Source organism: Pteropus medius, unplaced genomic scaffold, assembly GCF_902729225.1.
Source record: "Pteropus medius unplaced genomic scaffold, Ma_sr-lr_union100, whole genome shotgun sequence".
NCBI classification, from domain to species: domain Eukaryota; kingdom Metazoa; phylum Chordata; class Mammalia; order Chiroptera; family Pteropodidae; genus Pteropus; species Pteropus medius.
In genome coordinates, this window is record NW_024352785.1 from 3,498,276 (window position 1) to 3,511,233 (window position 12,958).

The 12,958-nt window shown below is 31.5% G+C and overlaps 1 long non-coding RNA gene and 1 pseudogene across 1 annotated transcript in view; one reads left to right on the top strand and one right to left on the bottom strand.

The window, feature by feature from the left end:
• The window catches only part of LOC120590794 (uncharacterized), a 538,201-nt gene that overhangs the window by 201,451 nt on the left and 323,792 nt on the right, over window positions 1-12,958 (top strand). The window lies entirely within an intron of this gene.
• Window positions 3,387-3,506, bottom strand: LOC120591011 (uncharacterized; annotated as a pseudogene).

The following is a 12,958-nucleotide window of genomic DNA, read 5'->3' on the forward strand; positions in this document are numbered from 1 at the left end:
TGATAACAACTTTACATTGTTAAAAGAAAATAAAATATACACATACGATTGTATACCCAGTGAAAATATTATCCCCAAATGAAGGCAAAATACAAAGACATTTGAACTAAAAATAAGGTAAAAGAATTTGTCTCCAGGAGACCTGTAAGTTCTTCAGCCTGAAGGGAAATGATAGTAAATGGAATCCTGATATCTTAAGAAAGAAATGAGGATAAGTAGAAAGGGAAATTTATAGGGGGAAAAGATAGATAGACAGATGATAGATAGGTAGATGATGAAAGATGATGATGATGATGATGATGATGATGATGATGATGATAGATAGATAGATAGATAGATGATAGATATGGGATGATGATAGATGAGACAGATAGATAGATGTATAGATATGATGATAGATACAGATAGATGATAAGATAGATATGATGGTAGATGACACTCTGCTACATTTCAAAAGATCATGAAACCATTACCAAATAATACCCCCCCTAAGGATCGCGTACATGGAGTTTATAGCATATGTAGCAAAGGAAAGGATATACTGTTGTAAAGTCTTTAACTGTGAAATAGTATAATATTGTATGAAAGGAAGCTTAAAACAACATCATTAGGAAAAACGCTAATGTATAACACAAAGTGGTATAACTAAAAAGTCAATACAGCAGATAAAATTGAAAGCTAACAAAAGAAGCACTCCACAGAGAAAAGGTCAGAAAAGGAAGCAAAGGGGCAAAAGAACATGTGAGATAAATATACCAAAAACCTATAACATGATAAGAAAATTAAACCTAACCATAGTAATAATTAAATTTAATGGGATAGATTAAACGTAAGTCCAAAATTTCCTTACTGGTTAAAAAGCAAGACACTACACACTTTAAATATAAAGACAGAGACTAGTCGAAAATAAAAATACTGAGAAAAAAGATATACCAACTTCCAGTTTCAGTTCTGAGAGAGAAAGAGTTTAGAAACTGTCAGTCCAATTCTTATACTCTTAGAAAAAGTTGGACAAATTGAAACTCAGTTATTTTTCTTGGACTCATCAGAGCACTGAGATTGCAGGACAAACACACACCGAAATCTGGAGAGTCTGGAGCATCTCGGGAGACAAGGTAAGATCTGCTTACCTGGACAGAAATGTTAGAGCCATAATATACAGGCTGGAACATTTACATGGTAATTTTGACAAGTTGCTAGAGGCTACATGTGGAAGATTAAAATAGTATAAAATAAATATCCAGGAGTCCATACTGACACAAATAAATGATTGAATAAATATACGAATAGGAGAAACAAATCTCCCATGCAGGAAATTCCAAATAATTTATATGAGTACTCTACTCTAAAGGAAGTAGAGAATACATTCCTATTCCAAAAGTATGGGCTGCACGTAGAGGACAGATGGAAAGGGTAGAGAAGGAAGAAAAAGAGAAACTTTATAGTGGAAAAACCTGACACATAACACATCATGCAGGTGCTGAAGATCAAAATTAATAGTGATAAATTCTGCGATAGTACGTACTTTTGGTAAAATAAAAATGGCAAATTCTTCTGTAGTTGTCCTGCCAAAAAGCCATAACCACAGCCTATTCATAAGAAAATCTTTAAACAAATCCCAAGTGAGGGACAGTCTACAAAATAACTGACCAGTAGTCTTCAAAATTACTGGTCTTCAAACCAAGAAAAGTATGAGAAAGTGTCACAACCAAGAAAAGCCTAAGAAAATGTGACTTACATTTACAGATAATTTGAAAAGATAGTATAGAGAGTTACCATAAAACCATCACTCAGTCTCCCCTATCTTTATCTTTTTTTTACTACGATACATCTAACTAGATTCAAAATTAAATTTTTATTTAAATACAACAAAAAACCCAAGAAGAAAGTGAATTTCAGAATGTCCTTATTGAGTGGGAGGAGATGCTGCTATTAGGAGAGAAATGATTGAATTAACAGGCCAAAAGCATGAAGTGAGGCCTGTAGAAATATTTTTCCCTCAGTTTTCCCAAACTAAACATTATTTAAGGATTTTAGTATCTAGTAAACTAGCTGAGATGCTTATGGAATGGTGGGCAACCTGCACAGGAATAGACATCATGGGCAAGGAGGGTGCTCTTACAGCATAGGGAGGGACATGGTGGGAAGAATCATAAACCCAAGACCTAACCTTGGGAGGACAAAAATCCTAAACGTTTGAGAAGATGGTAAAGAAAATCCTTTCTCTTAAACAGAATACCTCTTTTCAAACAGCCAGGGGACATATTTCTTATAGCCTCAGTGGGGGTACATAAGCAGCCCAGATCAAATTTTATTGCAACAATATGCCACAACTAAAATGTATGAAAAACAAAAATCACTTTCAATATTCAACATGCAAACCCTAAACTCAAGAAAAATGTCATAAGATCATTCAAAAAAAAAATACCTTCAAAACAAAGAATATGTTAGTAATAGACTATTTTCTAATGATAAAAATCAATTCGCCAATAAGATATTAAAATTCTAAGTTGTATGCCCCTAGTGCCTTAGAAAATTATATCTTCTAGAAAATATACAGAACTTTAAAATACACATTGCAAAAAATTTATAAAACTAAAGGAAAAAAATAGATAAATCCACAATCATAGTTGCTGAAATTGACATTTCTCTTTCAGTATTTGGTAGAAAATTAGACGAAAAAACGTTAATAATGACAGGTTTGTATAGCACTATTGACCAACTTATTGCAATTCACATTTAAAGAACATGACATCCAAAAAATAGAAAATATGCTTTCTTTTCAAGTGTAATAGTACATTCAACAGGTTATACTTTAAGCTGGTCCATAAAACAAGTCTCAATAAATATCAAAGGACTGAAATAAAATTAAATATGTTAACTTACAATAACAAATTTTATTAGAAACTAATAAGTATGCCATACTTTTTAAAAACCTCCAAACATGAGAGAGAGACAGAGACAGAGACAGAGACAGAGGAGATAGAGAAGGAGGAGGGTGGGAGGAGACAGGCAGGAAAGGATCACAAGGCAAATTAGAAAGCACTTCAAAATAGATGATAAAATATTAACAAAATATATATTCTACTGAGTCAAAGCAGTTCTTAGAGAGACATACACACATTTAGATTTTTTTTTTTTTACGTTCTTTTATCATCTCTCTAGACTTCAGGGAGGAAAAGAGGGAAGGGAAGAGAAATAAGAGATGAGAGTGTTCTTATTTCTTTTTCCACAGCAAAATTATTTGAAAATTCCCTTTTTGCTGGTGTTATATGTGTATGTTTCTATCATCCTCTTTTTTTTTTTTAAGGCAAGGCAACCCTTAGTTGATCACACAGATTGCAAGGACCTTGTCAGCTCGAAATCCCTTACTTTTTTATTTTTTACACCTGCAGCTCCTGGATCTTCCTAGGTGGTCTCCCATTCAAGTACTAACCAGGCCCAACCCTGCTTAGCTTCTGAGATCAGACAGGATCAGGCTTATTCAGGATAGCATGGCCATTGACTCTGTCACCCTCTTTTTTGTGATTAAATGGGCTAAGGTCATAACTGATGTTTTATTTTGTATTTTTATGAAATATTTCAAACATTTATATAAAAATAGAATGGTCATGAACATCCACTGTTTATTTTGGCCATGTACTCATAAACAACATTTAGGAAAACGATTTTACATTCATTTATATCATTTTTAAAGATATAGAAAGTATAATTACCATCAAAAAATATTCTATATGTCTTTTCGATTTAGTTTCTCTAATTCCCACCCCAGGTAGAATTAATATTAACATTTATCATGTTCACTCATATTTGTTTTTATTACATATTTATATATTCATTAATATTTTTAAAATATTGAGTTTTAATCTTCACATAAATGGTCATATTGAATATATCATTTTTGAGGTTGCCCCTTTTTTGCTCAAAATATTTTTTGTGAGGTTTCACATATTCATTCATAAATATGGCCACATGGTGAGTTTCTCTAAAAGATATAGCTGGGTCATAGATTATGTTACTATCCATCTTGAAGATGTCAAAAATGTCCTCTATTTCTTTACTACTCTTCAGAATTTGAAAATCCCACATATCTAATCTTGACCAAGGTTGCTCTTGCAAGACCATTTATTTCTATTCTGATGGATGTGAAACAATCATTCATTGTGGCATTAAGTTGCAGTTTTTGGATTACTAATATATTTGGCACTTTCCATGTTTTATTGGACATTCTGATTTTCTTTTCTGTGAATACATTGTGCATATCCCTTATTTTTCTTTCTAATAGATCCTATGTCATTCTTTTATTGATTTGTTGGAGTGCACATGTCTCTCAAACACTGATTATATCCCTTGGAAATAATTTCTTCTAGTGTGAAGTTTCTTTCTCTTTGTTTATGGTGTTTAAAAAACAGAAATATTTAATTTTAATAAATATTCTTTGTGTCTGGGCTTTTTAATTTATTTTCTAAGAAATCTTTTCCTAAACTAAGGTCTTAGTAATATTTTTTCTCAAAGTTTTAAGGACTTGCTTTTGACAACTGTTTTAGTCAAGTAGACATTTTATTTTTCTGTTGTTTGAGAAAGGGCTTTAAATTTATGTTCTTATATGAATCTTTATTTTTATCACCACCAATTACTAACTACTCCATAACTTTTTTATTCATTTGCAATGCTACTTCTGTAATATATTATTTCAATATATGTGCAAATTTTTTCTCTATTCTATTTTGTGATTCTGTTAACTCCTGTCACTATCAGTACATACTATATTAATTACTAAAGCTGCAAATGAATCTTGATATCTAGTAGGAGATATCTTTCACATATTGTTCTCCTTCAAAATTATCTTACTTGTTTTCTGTTTCCCAGAGAAATTTTAGGATCATTTTAAAAGATTCTAAAGAACTATTTCAGTTTTGACTGGAAATCAAATTTATAGATTATTTAAGGGAAAATATGTATTCTCATGATATCAATTGGCCTTCCTATCTATATTATTTTTGATATTTAGGTATCTTCATATATTTGTAATTAGTTTGTAACAGTTGGTTATATTATTGCTTGGTTCCTTTCTACATATCTCATAGTTTGTTATTATTAATAATAGGAATATTTTCTATTATATATTTTGAATGAGTTATTAGTTTTGTATAGAAATGCTATTGACTTTTATGTCGACTCTCGGGTTCAAGAGTAGTGCTAATTTCTCTTTTTGTTCTAATACTTTCTATGTAAAATTGAGGGAGGGTTCAATGTAGATATTTTGTTGAAAAATATGAACAGTTTGGTTGGTTACTTTCTAATTTCTATGCCTTTTACTTATGATTTATTCAACAATGCACTGGGTTTTAAGTAGAGAGTATGTCTAAATCATGGTGCCACCTTTCTTGATTAGTAGCCCAAGTAAAAAATAAGACCCAAGGGTGATTGAGTGTTTTAGAAACAGATTACATTTTTTAAAATTTTAAATTCAGATGGTAGTTATCCTTAAACATTTTCTCAAGGTAAGAGGAGAATGGTGAAGATGAGCTTTCTGTATCTTTTCATTCTCTCCCTAAGGAGGTAAGAAAATTATTATAGGTGGACTTGATTTCTTAAAAAGCGATTTTACTCATCTTAATAACCTATGTAATTTTCCATCATAATATATAGCAAGAAACAATAGGGGCCTTGAACCTGAGTGACATTTCTTTAAATTCACACAGAGCACTTGGTTAGTTTTCTTCGGTAATCAATTGCCCAATTTAAAAATTCTTATTTCACCTTCTCTTGAAAATCGGGAGATGAGGCAACATTAGGTAGGTATATATTACCATATGGCAGTATTCTAGCGGATTTAAATAGTATTTCCTCTTCAAATGGGGCGTGCATTCTCTTGTTTGCCATTATCTCAACTACTGCTTTGGCTTCTTTCATATTGAGACAATGTGGCACTTGACAATTTTTATCCCAGCTCACTTGCCCACTCGCCCTCCTGCCCTTTCTCTCTCTCCCAATCCCCCCGCCCCTTTTTATTATGACAGAGTCAAGAAAATCAGCTTCTTTCATTTCTACTTCACATCTGCTATATGCATTGAATGTTCTAACCCTCTTGTAGGATTTTCTTATATAAAACACTTCTCTTTTACCAAACCTCCTCCTTTCTGAACACAGATGATCCAGTTCAGTGGCAGCATGTACCCTTTTGGAATCCATCCAATTCTGGTAGAACATACCCTCCGTCTATCTAACAACACACATTTCCCCAGTTTCTCAGTCTCTACTCCGTTCTAGTTTAATCAGTTTCTCATGTGACTAACTTTTTAGTAGTTCTGCCTCCGTACAGCTGACCAGAAACCCTGATTTGTTTTTGCTTCTGTGCTCTGGTTATTGGTGGTGACCTGGGAGATCCCATTCATTCAAACAACAGCTGCAGTTTAACTAAAGTGCATAAGGCTTATGGACCTACTCTTTCAAATTTGAAATTCTCTTGTGTTCATCCAGGTTGTCTCCTAGAATGTGAATTCATAGGAAGCTCGAATATGAGGTAGCTTTTCTCATAAGGTTATATATTTTGCCTGTTATATATTTCATACAAAAGGATTCTCACACACATAATACTCACCTTAAATTTAATTTCATCCCTTTAACCCCTTTAAATATGTTCAGTAATTAGCCTTGCCACTTATTATTTATTTGTAGACCAGTGTCATTTTCTAACTTAGTTGTTCCTTAGAACTTGCAAAAATAATTTGTACCTTTAATCTTGCTTTATATATCACTTTTTCCAACCTCTTTTTCATAATCTTATCCATTGTTCTTCTCTGAAGTTCTTGTATGTGTACACAGCTCTTAGATAATGAGGTGCCAAGGCTGACATGGTGACCCAGCATCATTCTAAACAGCTATTCCGAGAGGGCCCATTTCATCCCAGCTCTGTGATGTTGGGCTTTTTATTTTCTCTTCCAAGTAATAATAGAATTTTTTTTCTCTTTCCCAGTCTCTCTACATTATTTTAAATCACTCACTAAACAAGTTTCACACTAGATAGCTTTCTTCTTTCCTTTTTTGTTCAATTATACTTTCTGACATTTATAAGTCAGAAAATATTTTTATTTTGTCATCTCATATCTTCTCACATGCTGCATAAGCCTTATGTACTTTTATATTATTCACTTACTATAAATGTATTTGCTAGTATTATACGGTCTTTTGTGGACACTGGGAAACTTATTTTGTTAAATAAGTTTTTACCTCAAGACACCTACAGACTGTGCAAAAATACTCTTTCTATAAGATTATAAATATTAGAAAGAATAATATTTACTAGAATCCATACTCTGAATTTATATATTCTTGAATAATTTTGTAATATGATAAAATGGTCAGTTTCAGTTTTATGTAGCTCTTAGGCCTTATTCAAAAATTTGAAAGGCTAAAATAAATAGCAACTAACTTGAAAAAAATTTAAATAATTAATATTTGAAATTATTTTAAAAATTTTTCAGTTACAATGACATTCAATACTATATTAGTTTCAAGTGTACAGCATAGTGGTTAGACATTTCTAAAACTTATGAAGTGATTTCACCGATAAATCTAGTATTCACCTGGTATAATACATAGTTATCACAATATTATTGACTATATTTCCTATGCTGTACTTTATATTTTGTATATGTCAACTTGTGAATACTTAAATCTCTAATGTATCACATCTTGATATTAATTTTAATCATATTTTCTGTTCCTAAACAATATTCCAATTGAAACATCTCCTCCTCCTTCATTATAAATATAGTAAAACACTATATGAGAATTTGTGGGCCTCTGTTAGGTTTACACACTCTAATACAATCTTTGAGATCTTTCTTTTGAATTCTAAAACATTTCAATACAAAATAAAGTTAAAACAATGAAGACTGGCATGCAATAACTAAATGGATTATAATTGATTTTTCTATTTAATATCTAAATCAAGTTACTTAGATTATTTTCATCTCTAATGTAAATACTTTTTAAGTTATTATCATGTAATACTTGCTTATATTAGAGTCTTGCTTTTGCCTATTTGTGAAATGTCTTCATTATTCAATTTTTAATATCTATTTTTCCCTTCCTAAGATCTAGAAAATGTTTTCAAGGAATCCACAAAAATGTTAAAGTTGATTTTAACAAATTAGTGTGTAGGTTCAAATTATTTCATGTAAAAACATGTTGAGAAGAAAGAAATTGTGTGAAGAATTGTAGTGGCTGTGTTTGGGTAGAAAGCAGATATGAAGTTTATAATGGAAGAAATAATAAGTAAGATCTCTGTGTTGCTCCTTCTCAAACTCAATGACAAAAGGCAGTGTCACAAACACATAAAGTAATTTTGGGGAACAAGGAGAAGGAACCAAATCAGCAATGTATCTTTTCCTATACCTGTTATTTGCCGTCTCTGGCTATTCCATGTTCTCCCAGACATAAACTTCCTACTTCCTCCACCCCAGTGTGACAGGCCCATTTGTTATCAGTGACCTTAGTGAACATCCAGTCTAGGTCAGAGATTTTCCACTTAAGGAACTATAAATTCTACAGGCGCACCAGATGAACGTTTTTCTTTTTTGCTGGAGGATGAAGAAATATTTGTTGCTAGGGATCACAAAAGAATTACTAGAAAACTATTTTTCTTTTCCTTCGAAAAAAATATGAAATTCAAATCTTATAACTTAATATGATTAATTGATTATTTTTGGCTAGTATTATAAGTTAATTGGCTAATAAAAAATTCAACATTACTAATTGGTAAATAACATTTTTTGGAGTCAGCCTGGAATTATTTTCACATTCCACTATACTAGCTTCTGTGTCTAAGTTCCTTCATCTGAAAATAAGTAAAGTTAGAGTTTCTACCCTAAGGCTATTTTGAAAATTAAATGAGACAGTGCTTATAAAGTGCTTAACAAAATGTCTGCAACATTGTAACCTTTCAATACATATTAATTCATTACAGTTATTATTACTTCAGAATTTTTTTTTATATATTCACCAAAGGGCATTTCAGGATTGCACTGTGATATGTTAGCATTTGTTTCCTTCCTGGGTATATTATCTCATATGTAACAATAGTAAACATAAACTAATTACAGGTAAAGATTAGTTATAAATAGCAAAATAAAGGTAGCCATATTTCACAATTATTAATACAATACTAAAATTGATGACAGAACAGAGCTCAGTACAAACATATAGATTCTTCACAAAAGTTGCAGACTTTCTGGGTCAAAAGGAGTCAAAATAATAGTTACAGGCTATTGAGTAGTTAACTCAGAAATCAAAAACAGTAGGAAGTATCCACAATCCTTTCAAATATGCTTCAAGCAAGGTAGACATTTAATTAAACTAAAAGATTTAATGACTTTTCTAAAATAGGAAGGAAGATGCTAGAAAGTGTCATTATTATGTTATGTCAGTATGCTGAAATTCTCCAAACAATGCCTAATGATCATTTGCTGATTAAAGATTAATCACCTTGGATGAAAAAAAGTCTATTAAATTTTGATAGTTATGACTTTTTTATGGAATTATCCCTTTTAGTGAAATATTTTAGAACAATATTTCAATTTTCAGGGTAAGAAGAAGAAATTGCACAAACTATGGCTTTTAGACCAAGATTCTAAAAGAAGGTAAAGAATATCTCAATTTATTATGGAACTATAGTTTACTTGAGGTCTGTATAAAAAGAAGACATTCTTGCTAATGGCAATATTATCCCAGGATCACAAAGAGGGACCTACCATTTATTATGTTAAATGTACCAATTGATGAAGAGATTGGATATAATGTACATCTCTCTCCAGACAAGTATAACAATAAGAAATTTGATCATGCCATATTTGCAGGGAGAACAACATGTAAGGATAGGTAAAGGAGTAATATGAGAGGTAATTTGATTTGGTGAACTCCAAATGACTTCAGAAACTGCACATGAAATTTTGATGAGTATTCACAGCTAGGATGGAAAAGCCAAAGATCAGGCTCCATACTTCTGGCTGCTTGCTTTTCTTTTTCTTTTCCTAATGCCATCAAAGATGCATTCAGTCTTTTTAAAAGAAAAGTCTCATTGAAGTAAAACTTAATATATTAAATAATGTAATACCACTGTTTATAAGCTCACATTTGTCAGCTTTAATTTGTCTTTCTTCTATATGTAGAAAAGATATACTCATTATCTCTGTTCTTTACAAAACAAGTTTGAATTTCTATGAGGTCAGCAAGTTGGATAAGAACAAGTAATATGAAGTATAGAGATACTTCCTTTAAAAAGCAAATTAAAAGCTTAAATAAATGGTAATTGAACAACATAATATAAAGGCAGCCAAAGATGAGTCTTTTCAAAACTCTAATCATAGAAGCAGCATACTTCAATTATTCGAGAAAGAAGTTCATATTACAGAAATAACACATAAAATATTCTTTTATGCAATCAAGATAGTCAATGATCCCCATCTGTCTCCAGAACTAAATCTAAATTCCTCACAATGGTCTAAATTTACCTACTTCTTACCATTTCCCCAATCAAACACTTATTCAAAGAAAACTGTTTAATGCATTATCCCTGAAAATATTTGTGCGTGTCCTGATTTTACTATTTTGTCACACTTTATGTCTTTTTAAATGTCCGTCATTTGTCTCCATACTCAGCTAAAATCTACCTTTTCCTCACAGTACAGGTCGACTCATTCCATCTTTAAGATTTCTTCTATCATCTCATCCCATGGAATTCTATCCCTCTTTTAATTTACCCCAGCACTTATAAAGATCTACATCATTAACCTGGAACTAGCTCTAGGACAAGGATCTTGAAGAGCTTATCTTTAGAGCACTGATATTTAGTATATTATGCTTTGTATATAGACAGATATATAGATAGATATATAGATATATAGATAGATATATGTAATAATCATATTGTAGGTAAGGACGCTGTTGATAAAATAAAGTGTAATAAAGTTTTATATCCAGATATTCTACTTATAGGACATTCTACAAGGAATACTCCTTGACAAGCCTAGAGAATTCTAAAGTGAACTATATGTGGGTAATATTTCCTTTATTCTAAATCCTACTGTAAGAAGGTTGTACGTTTTTAGAAGATGGAGAGAAAAAATTGTAGAAAATAAATTGAATTTTGTATATTGACTTATAAAGCATCTAATGAGAGATTATTATGTGCTAGGCACCAAGCTAGATACTATTTGGGGGGTGGGAAACCAGCGAATACAGAAAATTTAACTATCTTTTTTCTTCAAAATGGCTTTGTCCTCATTTATTTTTGTCCCATTCCATGTTATCAGTCCTACAAATAGAGAATAAACAGATTAGAAGAATGCATAGACTTTCTGACCATGATATAGGCTATGTTCTTCAGTGCCTGTAGCTAACTTTAGCTCTAAAAGATATATATAGTGTGTGTATGGTTGCTGATTCTTACAAATTAAATAAATAGAAAATAATTTAAATAATCATATTTTGTATTATATGTGAAGTAAATAATTTCCCACCAAATTACTTAATGAGGAAACCTGCAAAACAATAAGCATGTAATTATTAAATAAGTACTGAGCTTGCAGCAGTGAGAATAGAGGTAAATGAAAGACAAAAAAAAATTTAATAATATCAATGAAAAGTGTGTGGCTTATACTTATGTAATTGTTTCATAGCCAGAAGCAAGTGCCATTTTCAGATGACAAGAAGAGACTCATTTTGCCACATAAAAATTTAACCCTCCTTCCATCACTAAAGCAGGGGTAACATTTATGTCTGCAGCATAAAACAGGACAAGACGCAAGTGGAGCAGAGAAAGCAAAAAACCCACATGAATATGGAAGACTCCTTTAGTTGGCCATATAATGCATTCATTCAGATGGCTTTGAAGGTCAAATATCCAAAATAAAAAATCAAACTCTGAATTACATAAGGTACATTTCAGTCACAAAGAATTTTTTTTAAGTACATTAAATAATTAAATTTTTGCAGTTAGGGTTGTTAATAGAGGATGTGGCACTGAGACAACTCAAAGCTTCCATCACATAATTTCTTCTATGCTTAAATGGACATATTTTAAATGAAATAAACTTTCTGATCATCCAAATTATAAATATGCTAATAATATATTGTATAGACAAAGCATTTGTCATTAGTATAAACATAAAGTCACTGTAGCTACTTTTAAACAAAAGGAGAGTTTTTAGCTCATGAATTCCTGGAAAGTCAAGAGAATCATCTTTAGAAGCCATAAGAACAGAAGCAAAAACCCATATTACACTAGCATAACCCCAGTAGTAACCTATTTCCCTGACATTTCACACCCTCCAAAGCAGAGCAGTGTTTGCTACATTTAGAATATGCCACCAATTCCTTTCTTAGAGTACAAGGTATATGTGCTCATGCATGTGTGCATGTGTGTATATATAATTAAATATCTATATATAACCTATATATATAGATATTAAATTTATATAGGCCTCCTTCAACAGTGAGGGTTATGGTAGTTCTCAATACAGTCTTCGTTTGATGTTTTCATAAAAACCTGAGTTAAGAGAACATTCCAGATATTGTTTATATATATATTTGGGATGGGTAAAGATAGGAAAAAAAGCAAGTTTATTTGTGGTTTATTTACATGTTATAAGAACCATCTTTGATATCTTCATCGCACTCTGCCCTGAAAATATTTAGATTGCACTTGAAAGGAGAAGAGTCAGGCAAATTGAGATATGTAGACCTGGTGGAAGTGTGCAGGGCCTGTGCAGTCTGTTTCTTATCCTTTATTCTTCTAACTTAGGCAAAAATCATTTTGCTGTATGTAGAGGAATGTTGTCAAGGGTTAAAAGGGAGAAAATACTAAATTAAGGATATAATGTGCAGGCAATTACAAAAATTGAAACTAAAAGAAGTGGGAGACCCAGGAGAGTTAATGTCTTTAAGATTCATG